Source organism: Adiantum capillus-veneris, chromosome 1 (assembly GCF_014529385.1).
Source record: "Adiantum capillus-veneris isolate H3 chromosome 1, ASM1452938v2, whole genome shotgun sequence".
NCBI lineage: Eukaryota > Viridiplantae > Streptophyta > Polypodiopsida > Polypodiales > Pteridaceae > Adiantum > Adiantum capillus-veneris.
In genome coordinates, this window is record NC_140931.1 from 111346912 (window position 1) to 111360238 (window position 13327).

Here is a 13327-nt window from a genome sequence, read left to right on the forward strand (position 1 = left end):
TTATGTTTAACTGCAAGAATCAACTTTACTTTGCGAGAATACATGGCAAATTTTTCATGAATATCTTTTGGTGGTGCCCCGTACTTTTCAACATTGCCAGGGACTTTAAACAAATGCTCTTTAATTCTAGTTGCATTACCACTGAACTCGTGGCCACAAGATTTACATTTAAGTCGAGATGTATTTCTCCCAGCTTTCAACTCATCCACATAACTCCACTCTTGTCCTTTCACCATGATGCACAAAAATAGTTTGCTAGTAAAAACAAAGTCAATGATCATTTTCAAAATCAAAATCAATTAAAAAATTAAACTGATTTAACTAACAATGATTGAACGAAATTAAAATAATTAAAAACAATGATTGAACAAAAATACAATAATAAAAAACAATACCATCGGATTACATATAAATTGCACCGATTTATCTAAAGTGCAAGCTTGTATCTTTAACACATTACGATAACCAATAATTACAATTAAATCAAGTATTAAAATGATTATCATTATAAATTACTATACATACAAGAGCTATAAGTGACATTTTTAAATGTCAAAACGATAATCACTTACAATACTTGATAATTATCGTATCTATGTAAAGTGCGAACAAAAAGTTCTTACACTTTACCATAGATTTTTAAGCGATTATCTATCTACAATGCAAGCATATGTATGCTCTCACACAGTACGGTAGATTTTGCAGTCCAAATAAAGATAAGAGAATATCATTATTTTTGGACATGTTTTTCCTAAATTTTTACTCTAGTGAGAGCATAGCAGTGTGAATAGCTCTACACAAAACGTAAAAATATAATTTTGTTTCATTATATTCATTTTGAAGTGAGAGAAAATCTCCACACATCAAAATCGAACTTTAAATTACATAAAATTAATTTTTATGTAATAATATTTTTAAACTAATTATCTCATGTGAGAGTACACTCTACACACAACGATAATATCTTACTTTTTTTTTTATTAGTCACTTTCAAGTGTCAATTAATTGAACACATTGACAAGTGATTCTTATAATTACAGTTTGTATCAGGTGAGAGATTAAACTCTTCACAAAATACAAACTTTCAACTATTTACTAAGTTTTTCAAAACAAATTCATATATTTGAATCACAAAAATTAAAATTCTATTGAATTTTAATTTTTATTGCATTCAAATTGTTGTATTTTTTTACAAATTACATTTTTTGATCGTTTGGTGAGAGTACTCACATGGAAAACACTGACTTTGAAAGCTAGTATGAGGCCTTTCGCGCGTTGCTATATATACTAACATATTCGATCGTTATAATTTTTGATCGAAAATAATTTCGATCGAAAAGTTTTTCAATCGAAAAATCAAGAAGTTATATGATTGGCCGTTTATGCTGATGTGGCACCGTATAATACGGCCGTATAATTTAACTAAACGAATAATACGCCCATTATTCGCGTATTATACGTCTCCTGAATAACGAATAATGCAACTTAGGTAGTAGCATAAGCACTATCTCAATATCAAACTCTCTCACTACAGATAATAGGTGGCAAGAGTAGAGGATAAGCAAAGGTTCTTGGGTTCTTATGCAGCCAAGAAGGAGAAAAATCTCGAAAGCAACAAACATATTGCGTTTTGCATGGAAAGCAAGAGTTCTGGATTTGAAAGTCGAGGTTGGTAAGAAGAATGTGAAAGAAGTCTTTGTTCAACATGTTTTCGCTCACTCTGATGTGATTGCAAATGGCGGTGATGTCTCCATGGTGCATAATCCATGATGAAACTGTAAGTTAATTATTTAGCACTCCTTTATAAATGTTATCTTAATTTCAAATGTGAATCTGTTTTTTTCTTCTCTTATCATAGGTATATAATTAGGTTATACAGATGTTTGTATCTATTTCTATTCTATTACATTCACAGATGTTTATCCTTCGTCATATGAGGAATGGGAGCCATTGGAGTGCATTATAGGTCTCATCTCTCTGACCCGTGCTCATATTCGAGTCTTGCAATATGCTGGCATAACTAGCAAAAGTCTGGCAGACAAGGGTATTTTCTTCTATGACCATTTCTACCAATCACAACAATGAGTGAGGCATTGAGGAGCAGGCTCTATAGGGATGTTCAGAGGTCTCTCCGAAACTTTGTACCCACTAAATTTTTGAATCTTGCAAATTTTTGTCCTATTGGTCTCTTTATTGAGTTATTTCATACGTGCAAGGTACATGTTGCTAAAACTATGCTGCTCTGCAAATCATTTGATTACCTCTTGTGTGATAAGCTTCTTGATCGAGGATGGTATGTGAAAGAAACAGATGGCATACGTTGCAAGATTACTCTTGACACTTTCATTGTCAAGTATATGCTTGCGACACAGACATTAATAATCCCCTTTTGGTACAAGCGTTCTAAAATTGTTGAAGGTTGCTATGTGCCTATGGATCAAGAGGTAGCAAGTTTGGAAAACAATGTTGTCATAGACGTGGAAGTGGTGGACAAAGACCTAAATCTTATGACATTAATTATAATAAGGTAGCAATGCAATCTTTTGCAAATTTGACATGACATAGTGGAGGAGACTGCCGACATTGACTTTGTAAACTTTTATTTCTTGCTGGGCGGACGAAGAGTAATGCAACAAAGGGAGAAGCATTTTTTCTATGGAGATCTTTCTGGTTGTATTCAAATTGTGCCCATGTAATCAGCCCTGAATGGCTTCAACAAAATGTAACATTTTTTACTAGTTTAATCTTAATATCAAGTGTTTGCTCAAGGCTCTCTCTCTCTCTCTCTCTCTGTCTCTCTCTCTCTCTTTCTAAGTATTCGAAACACATAGATAGGTAGATAGTATCAATTTAAGGTATAATCAATGAATTACTAAGTACATTTGTAAGTACAAATTTCGATGTGCTCAATGGGCTTAAGTACATTGCTTGCAGGTATGGGACCAAAATGTCCTCTAGGTAAAAATCGTGAAGATGCCCTCAAATGAAGGTGGGGATATAGTAGTGCCGGATGGATTAAGTAAACCCTTATGTGGTGTGTCATCAATCAAAAAATTATTGAGAGCATCATAAGGCACATTGATCTGTTTAAAGAGCTTGTAGAAAAGTGGTACATTAGCTTTAGTTGGGTGGAAATGTCCCACAATGATATTACAATGTCTTTGACTATGCACAAAATAAAAACTCGATCTCTGAATTTCATAAAAATTACAAACTATGGTAACAAGGGGATTCAGGCTATGGGCCTGCATTGAAGACCAGATACCAACCCTAAACCGTGGAATCAAAAAATTCAAAACTTCCTTTGTTCCTGGTCGAATTAATACTCTGACATTTCATAAGCGAAAACTACGTAAATCGAAGAACTCTGTATGTTCACTATACGGCTGTCATAGTAGTAACAATCCATTGAGATCCAATATAATCAGTCTTTGCAATCATTGTGTGCATACATATAAGTAGTCAGAAACAAAAAAGCATATATTATTTAAGTATAATGGATATTACTGGAACAACCATATCTACTTGAAGCAAGGTTCCATACTGGTCATTTCTAATGTTGACATTTTGCTGTTGAGTGTCGAAGTTTCCTTGTTTATTGCCAAGGGTATCCACATCTTGTGGTTGTGCAGTACATGACTCTTGTGTTTCCATGGCCGAATGGTCAACCTGACCTGTTGTCTATTCCTGGCCATCATTTGCAATGTTGGCCTTCTCCTCTCGCACTCCCTTTTCCTCCTGTGCTTGGCCTAGAACCTCTGTTGCATTCCTCACCTCTGAGGATCATTTTACATCTGCATTTTTAGGGGCTTGGTCTACTTCACATTGCTCAATCCCAACTTTGGATTCAGTCTCTCCAACTGCAAAGCTTACCGGTGTCTTTTCCTCTAATATGGGGTTGGTTTGAGGAATTTGGTTTCCAGTGTTGGAAACTGGCCTGACTTCCTCTTCATTGATCATTGTTAAAGCAATAATATGGTCGTCGACAAAACTCTCTTCTACATCTAAAACTCTTGGGGTTGAAAGAGATAGTAGATGTTGAATCATTGAAGCGTGACACCTTTGTAAATATTCCAATGTATAATTTTCCAAAGCATTCTGCAAAATTAGGTTAACTTGTGGTCAATACTTTAATTAATAATAGCACCAAGTTGGTCCATACCATAGCAAGGAAATACCGTTGACATAAATGGATTCAGAGCAAAAAAACTATGGAGTATGTACTCTGCATGGATAAGACATCTCCAACACAAGAATTTGGATCCATCTGATTAGGCACTTTGACAGCTTTAAAGGTGGCCTTGTAGAGTTCATGATTTCCACAGAGTTTTCCGTAGACATGAAGTAATCTTTTCACACATCTGTGAATAGTGAAGGTTATTTATTATTAACAATATTCAGGTCATCAACCATACCCCAAATAAACACTAAAGGTTTTATCAACACTTACACTCTTATCTCTGAATGTGTTGCTTGTATGGAGTTGATAGTCCATACCACTTGTTTGTCAAGTTCTATGCATACAAGGATCCAATGATTATTTGATTCGTATGGCAACACCAGTGTTTTCACTTGGAGCATTGGACAGTGAACAAACCATCTCTCCAATGTGCCATGAGGGGTGTTCTTCATTCGGAGTGGCATAGACATTTGTGGATCTAAAATATAAATTTCATTATGGGTTTCTTGAGGGATTTGGCTCTTTGTTAAGCTACAATAAAAAAAAGGATTTAATTAGAGGCCAAGTACCAGCAAAAAAAATATCTTAAAGGTAGATGAGTACTTACTTTGGGCATATATAAACAATAGAGTCGGTAATTTGTGAATTTGGATCTTTCAATATCCCAATATCAATAGAGTCTAGTGCTAATTGCCTTCTACCATCAGTAAGGGGAATGTTTGCTAAGAGTCCTTCTATCATGGATTGTAAAACATCATTGTTTCTTTCATTTAGGTCTGTGGTAACTTGCCCATAATTTCTCCTCTGGGCCTCTTCATTAGCAACAACAGACTGTATCCTCTTTAACTTCTCTACTTCGGAGTGATGTCTTTCTTCTTGCTCAGCTCTGGCTATCGTGTTCACTCCATGAGTAACCTCATGAATCTTAACCCCTTGAACCCGGCGGCTTGGTCTTCATCAGCAACAACAGACTGTATCCTCTTTAACTTCTCTACTTTGGAGTGATGTCTTTCTTCTTACTCAGCTCTGGCTATCGTGTTCACTCCATGAGTAACCTCATGAATCTTAACCCCTTGAACCCAGCAGCCTGGTGGTATTAGCAGTATATCTTTCATTTTGGGATCAATAAACTCATTAGGGATAAGGAGATTATTGTATCTCCAATGCACTCTCTTGAGAGTCTCACTATCCTTGGATCCATTATTGTCACCCAGTGAGGATGAGCAGCAACAATAGTAATATCATTAAAATACTCCAAAAGAAAATCTTTTGCCGCTTCTTGAAGACACAGCAGGGCAACAGCCTTCCACCTCATTGTACCAGCACATGCTTCCTCATAGATTTGTCTTTACACTACAAGAGGTTATTCATATCAGCGACGTTCACACAACGACGCTCAAAAAAAAAAAATCCCGGCGTCGCTCATAGCGATGCCGGCTGGGCTAAAAAAAATAATAGAGAGCGCCCAAAAACTCAGATCTCAGATCGGAGTTTTTCGGCGCCCTCAAGCAAGGAGCAGGTAACGCTCTTCCTCTCTCTCTCTCTCTCTCTCTCTCTCTCTCTCTTTCTTCTCCACACACACACACACACACACACACACACACGAGGAGAGGAAGGAGAGCCAGGTATGCTCCTTCCCTCTCCTCACTCTCATGTTCCCTTCCCCTCTTTCTCTCTCCCTCTCTCTCTCTCTCACACACACACACACACACACACACACACACACACATAGTGTCTTTTTTTTTTTGAGAGAGAGAGAGAGAGAGAGTAAGAGTACAAACATAAACAAAAACGCACACACATATACATAAACAAAGAATGCACACACACATTGAGAAAGGAAAAGAGAGAGAGAGAGCATGCATAAACAAAAAACGCACACATTGAGAGAGGAAAAGAGAGAGAGAACATGCATAAACAAAAAACGCACACATTGAGAAAGGAAAAGAGAGAGAAAACATGCATAAACAAAAAAACGCACACACATTGAGAGAGAAAGAGAGAGAAACTAATTTAACGTTGTAGGAAACTAATTAAAATTAAAAGACCTAAAGATCTAGCCGACGAGGAGTTGAACTCAAGACCTATTATTCAAGAGGGAAATGGCATAACCAATCTATCATACTTGGCATGGGTGATAGAAAGGTTATACCATTTATCTCTTTTTATTGGCACACACATCCACACATGCGCACACTCACAAGAAGAAGAGAGTTATAACGTCATAGGAAACTATCCTAAAAGACGTTAAAGATTAGGTTAGATGTAGCCTTACGTTAAATTAGATTTAGGTTTATTTAAGTTAAATTAGATTAGATTTAGGTTTATTTTTAGTTAGATTTACGTTTATTTACGCTAGATTTAGATTTACGTTATATTAGATTAGATTTAGGTCTCCATAGACTGCGATGCCTGCATGAAGCGGGTGAAGAAAGCCCTCAATGGAATATAGGGTATTGCTGCCTTCACTCATGGTGGGCTCCGTCGATCCAAAAGTACTGGTGAAATGTCTTCAGAAGATAGGGAAGAAGGTGGATCTTCAGGGCGGCAAGAGTCACTACATCCTCGACAATGACCATCTAGACAACCTCTAGTCATTCAACAGCAACTTCAAAGTTAGTAACAAGAGCAAGAACGGTCCAAAGGGCCAATTGCTATCGTCAGATGTGGATGGAGATGAGGCAGCATCACCGCCAGAAGTAAACTCTCACATCTTTAGTGATGAGAATGCCAACTCTTGCCGAGTTATGTGAAAAATTATGTGTTAAATCAGTTTTAAGGTTCTTATAATCCCTGTTAGTTTAGTTCTTTGTTTTTAATATAACATAATTTACGTTAGATTTAGATTTATGTTATATTAGATTAGACTTAGGTTTATTTAGGTTTACCCACACACACACACACACACACACACAAGAAGAAGAGAGTTTTAACGTCGTAGGAAACTATCCCAAAAGACGTTAAAGATTAGGTTAGATGTAGACTTACGTTAAATTAGATTTAGGTTTATTTTTAGTTAGATTTACGCTTATTTAAGTTAGATCAAGTCCACACAAGAATTACTTACGGTTTAGGGTTTAGAGTTAGACGAACCGTGAAAAGATCTACTGTGAAAAGATGTTAAGATGCTGTGAAGTGCTACAGCTAGAGAAGAGGCAAAGGGGTTTTGTCCACTACATGCAGTATCATGTAGACGTGGGTCTGTAGATTTCTTGTACCCACAAATATAGGTATTGACCAATAAAGACGAGATTATAACCCAGTGGTTCTGATCTCCGTGCACCTCTAGACCGAGGTGTGCGGGGATTGGACATGACTAGAGAATGTGAGGTAGAGAGAGAGAGAGAGAGAGAGAGAGATAAGACGAAGAATGCCAATAGAATATTAAATTTTTTGTCCAGGTTATAAGATTTTTATCCTCATTATGAGTAGTGACGAGGATGTGGGACCGTCCAACCGAAACACCTATCTCTCAACGAGGGTCTTATGTCCTTGTAATCAATGCAAGCATGCTGTGCGACGGACAAGACGTGTTTCTTTGCAGCACGTTCGTGAATTTGGCGAGTTCGATCCATCTATTATAGATCACTCCTGGTTCTTCTCAACATGCAGGCAAAGTTTGGATGGAGTGACACTAGCGTCACAGCGCTTTTTAGGTGATCTATTATAATTAGTTTACTTTAATAAAACTCTAAATGTATAATGATCTGATAGATTTTTACACGACTGTATCGTATTTTTATGTTGTGTAGATTGCTTAAAGAGCACATACTACCAGCTGACAATGTGATGCTAGATTCCCGAGATGAAGCAAGAAAGATTTTGCGAAACTTGGGGATGGATTACAATTCTTTCCACGCTTGTCCTAATGACTACATTCTTTTCAGAGGGGAATACATAGACATGGAGAAGTGTCCGAAATGTGATTCCGAAAGATATCGAGTAGATCTCCACGGGACAAAAATTCCACAAAAGGTTTTGCGACATTTTCCTCTGCTTCCTCGCATCAAGCATTTCTTCGAATGCAAGTCCATGGCCGCCCTAGCATCATGGCATGAGGAGAATAAATCTTTGGATGGTGTGCTATGAATTCCTGCAGATTGCGTAGCCTGGAAACATATAGATGAAACATGGTCGGATTTTGCCAGGGAAGCTCGAAATTTGCGCTTAGGCCTGGCTATGGATGGCGTAAATCCATTTGCTCAAAGATCAACATCTTACAGTGTATGGCCCGTTGTCATTGTCAACTACAACATTCCCCTGTGGTTGACTACGAAGAAGGGGCACCTATGGCTAAGCTTGATTGTGTCAGGGCGATATAAAGTGGAGAATATGGATGTGTATCTTCGTCCAGTATTGGAAGAGCTACAACAATTGTGGATTGGCATAGAGGTGGTGGATATGAGCCGACACACAGGACGACGGAATGCTTTGTTCAGAGGCATTCTAATGTGGACCATGCATGACTATCCCGGGCTAACAGAATGCTCAGGTGATCTATTGACACTCCTCACTCAGACACTGTAAATCTTGTTTTTTCCCATAGTTGATCTATTATCATGTGTATACATGCAGGGCTTCAAACAAGCGAATACAAAGCATGTGTCACATGTGGACCTAGAGTGAATGCGCGTAGGGCGCCCTCACTGAAGAAGCAAATCTACGAAGGTCATCAAGCGTATCTTCTAGAGAATCATGTGTTACGTGATGGCTTTTTGGGAAGAGAGCCACCAAGGATGTCTGCACAAGCATGGTTAGAGCAGAAGGAGATGTGCGATGACGGATTGCAATTTAAATTGATTAGACAGTTTACAATGCTTGGATTCTTTTCTTAAGGCCGCCAGAGCCTACCTTCAATGTTTCAAGATTTCGTAGTTTCTTCTTTCGCACACGAGTGCCTAACATTGTCTCTTTGTTTTGTAATGACCGTACCTTTGTTCGCAAGACCTGTGATTCTTGTGTGCACAGCATTACAGTCTTTTGGTCCTCGTGATGCAAGTTTGAAAGTCTTTGAATCTCATTTTCTTGGTGCTTCACCATGTCTTTATAAGTTTCTGATTTGTTGTTTAGAGCTTTATAATAGCCAAGCAATCCATTCTCTCCATTACCTGCAAAGGTCAATAAGTTAGTGGGATTTGCAAATGCTGGGAAAGCATTTGTCATGGGATTCAATGGGTAGAGTGATCCTTTTGTCCAAATATCTAATTGTTTTGCTCCCTCTACTCCGAGTCTCTCTGTCATGATTGGTGTCACTTTGATATTAGTTTTGCCTCGCTTACACGATGGTGTATATTGAGGATCCAGGTCAATGTGTAGATGATAGAAGGGTCTTTTAAGGAGGACATTTGTGGGGGTGGAAGAAGAAGCCATGTGTGCAATAGAGCAAGAAAGGGAGGATTTCTTTAAGGTCATCGCACAAACAGTGAGAGAGTAAGGAGAGAGCAGGTTTGGAAGGATACGTCCTATTTCCTTTAGTCATACATTCCATGTAAAGGAAACTCCCTCCAATTCTAGGACGTTCACTAAATGCAACTTAAAACGATTTATTCTTCAATCATCATGACCGTTATGACACTGTGGCAAGAATCTACTTGTAAGTACACTTTTCGAATGGTTATTCCAACTTTACATTTGCTTTCACCACACCTATTTTCTAGAGAGAGAAAGTCAAAATTCTACTTTTCTTAGAAGGCCCTCCAAATGACCTCCGAAATTTCCTAATGATAGCTCTGTAGCTCTTAGTATACATGGCTATGAGCTAGATTCAAGCCCAAATGACAAAATCAAACCGCACTTCATTCTCAAGCCAGAGTTTACTTATGAATTTTAGGACAATTGGCCACAGAGGGGCAACAAGGTCGACAATTTTAAGTTCTTTTGTTTATATATGTTTTATTATTTAATTTGTAAAAGATTTTATTGTTGTGCAAAGCGAAGTGCTTTGATTGACTTAACAAAAAGCAAGGCTTCTACTCTCTACCAAAGCACTACCTATTGGCTTAGGATCAAGGGTAATGGTAGAAAGGTTTGACAAACTAGAAATGTATGGAGACAAGATCACATTTAACGTTTGGAAACATCAAACTATGATGTATCCATGGGACTACAAGGCACAAATGACATTGGCTCACACCGTTGAGACCGTTATTGAATCCATGGTCTTATCACTTTTTATTTTTTTTATATACAATATGTATGGCGTGCTAGTATGGTGGGATTCATCCCACTGCATAATTGTTTACAATTTTTCTCAAGCATCACCTACTTTGTTTAGGAAGAGTTGAGCATGGTATATTTTCTTATGTTTGTTGCATATGATTGCAATGCAGGCACTATCCTAGAGATGATGAGTTCTGTTTGTAGCACGGGGCATGGTGTCCCTATCAATCAACTCATTAATAGGATGACATGAATCCGCTACAAGAGTCTCCAAGCAAGTAATTGCTTGTTTCAAACACCAAAGAAAATCTAGTAAGATTACCTTGTTTTTGGTGTTGAGAATGTTTCTCCTCTTTTCATGGGAGATAAGATTGTTTTAAGGTCTAGTGTGAATACAATTCCACCTTGAGAAAATCCTCTATTTACCTTAATCTAATTTTGTGAATAAGATTACCAATTGCAAGGATCTTATGTTTACTCCATAGCATTGATTATGACTATAGGAGTGGTATTTCCAAGGGTATGACCCAGCTAAGGTGAAAACTCTCCATGAGTGTTCATGGCCATTGAATGACCTCTTCACTGATGTACTTTGAAGAAAAGAGGTTTTCATCTTCCAAGCGATAGTAGGTAAGTTTATATTGGACATGGGATGCCTACCTTAGGCAATCAATTTTGAGTGAGTGCTTTTTGATAATAAGCGAGCTTATTTCATCTACCAAATTTCTACTTAATGACTCAAATGCATGATAGAATTTCTTGTCTACAAGACATGAATGGTACTGAACTTGTTAATACCTCCAAACACAACACAAGATTTTAAGAAGATGTGGTATATTGTAATTGACCAACTCAATTACTTCAGAGATCCTCTAAAATTAAGCTATACATAATCCAGTACTTTGTCAATTAGTGCTTGAAAAGAATTTTTTCATATGTTAGCAAAAAGCAATGAGATTGGGAAGATTATCTCGCTATTCCAGTTTCTGCTTACAATAGTGCTTAGCATGTGACAATTGGCTTTAGTCTTTTTATGTTGATGTATGGTTCATCAAAATGTTCAAAGAGCAAAGAATAGATACAAAAATCCCGTTAATGTAAAACATCACGGTAAGTTATCTTTATTTTATGTGTGCTAGAGTATTCAAAAATTTTGAAGACTAGGCCAACACCTAAATTATCTCCAAGATATTGTGGGCCTTTTAAGATACTCAAGCGAGTTGGAGATATGGGTTACAAACTCTATATTTCTATGCACTCTTGTATTCATCTCATATTTTATGTAAGTCATTTATGTTGCTAGCATGCAAACGAGAAGGAAAATGAAAGCCTCTATAGCCTTGCACGAGCCACACTATCGAAAGGAAGAACTACTGCACGACCGAAAACACCTGTAGAGATTCATGAAAACCTCCCCAAGCATGGAACAAATGAAAAATCATGAGAAACAGAGGACACCATGACAAAGCTCGTCTCATGGAGATGTCTGTAGAGTATCCGTCAACAAAAAATCGAGAAGAAAACATGGAGGTGTCCTTTTTCTTGCTAAAAAATGAGCTCTCTGGAAGTTGTGTAGGTGTTGCAGCTATTAAAATGGGGGCCTTATTATCTTTTATCCCTAATATATATTTTTTCTCTCTTCTTAGCCGACAAGGCTTTCTCTCAAGGCACCTTTTAATTAATTCAATTTTGGCCTTTTTTGGGTGAAAAATGAGTTGTCAGTGACCCTTTAACCAAGGAATGGGGTGGGGGCAAGTGGCCGCGGACCCAAAAAAAGTGACCAGGCACCTGTCTAGTAGTGTGAAGAGGAAAAATGCTCCATCTCCCTCCCTATGAGCCCACGAGCCCCCATAGCCAAGCCTTGAGAGAGCTTCTCTCACCTTTGATACCCTATAGTGGGCACCCAATGTGCCTTATATACCCCCCACTTTCCCTTTTCCTCTTGTCATGTGGGATAATTCCCATGACACATGGAAATATTCTCAAGCTTCCCAAATTCCCCACTGGCTCTCAGCTTCTTCCCTAAGCAGAAGGACTTCTCATACAATTTTTCCTGAGGTATATCTTGTTGCTCCGGTCACCGAATGACGCACCGTAACACACGGCTCAAAGCCCATCACCTCGGCTATCTCCAGAAATTTAAAACTTCAGAATTTTTAATTTTAGACCCCTAAGTTGACCCAATTTCCCTTGTCGCATGCAACCGCAATCACCTTCTAAGTTGAGACCGCCCGCTTCGGATGCTCATAACTCATGATGTACAAGTCTGTTTCACGAGCTATAAAGCACGGCTAAAAATACTTATGAAAAACCATATTTTGGAGACTGGAACAACCCAAAACATTGGCATTCAATCTTTCCAGAATCACACCTTTATACATAGATTTTTACAAGGGGCACTTCCAAAACTTGCAGGGCTATGTACACATATATACATGATGCACGACTTAGTGACTTTCTTCTCATCCAAGAAATGCATAACAATGTAAATTCTTGCAAAGGAACCACAATGTCATTGACGAGTATATTTTGGTTGATTTCATTGAATCTCAAACCTAGCCACATGAACAAGAGTACGGTCTTGACTATCATGATTTAGTGTAACCCATCACCATACGAGTCGACAAGCATTCGTCAAGTGGAAAGACAAACCTGAGGAAGGTGCCACTTTGTAAAACCTTAGTGTTCTTATGAGGACAATTTCTCCTTTTTTTCAAGGAAGAAAATTCTTCTCCAAGGGGGGAGTAATGTCAGTCCATGAGCTAGTGTCTAGGGACCACTTTGAACCAAGCTTGGAGGTTTCCGCACATAAGGGGGAAGAGGCAAGGAGTTGAGACAAAGTATAGACTCCATGGTCTCACATACACCAGCCAAAGGTTGTTTCATCAATAATTTTCATTGAACCCTATCCCTACATCAAGAGGGACAACTTGCCCTTGTTAAACTCGTCCCTAGAGGAGGGGATACCTCAGGGGATAGTGTCATGGA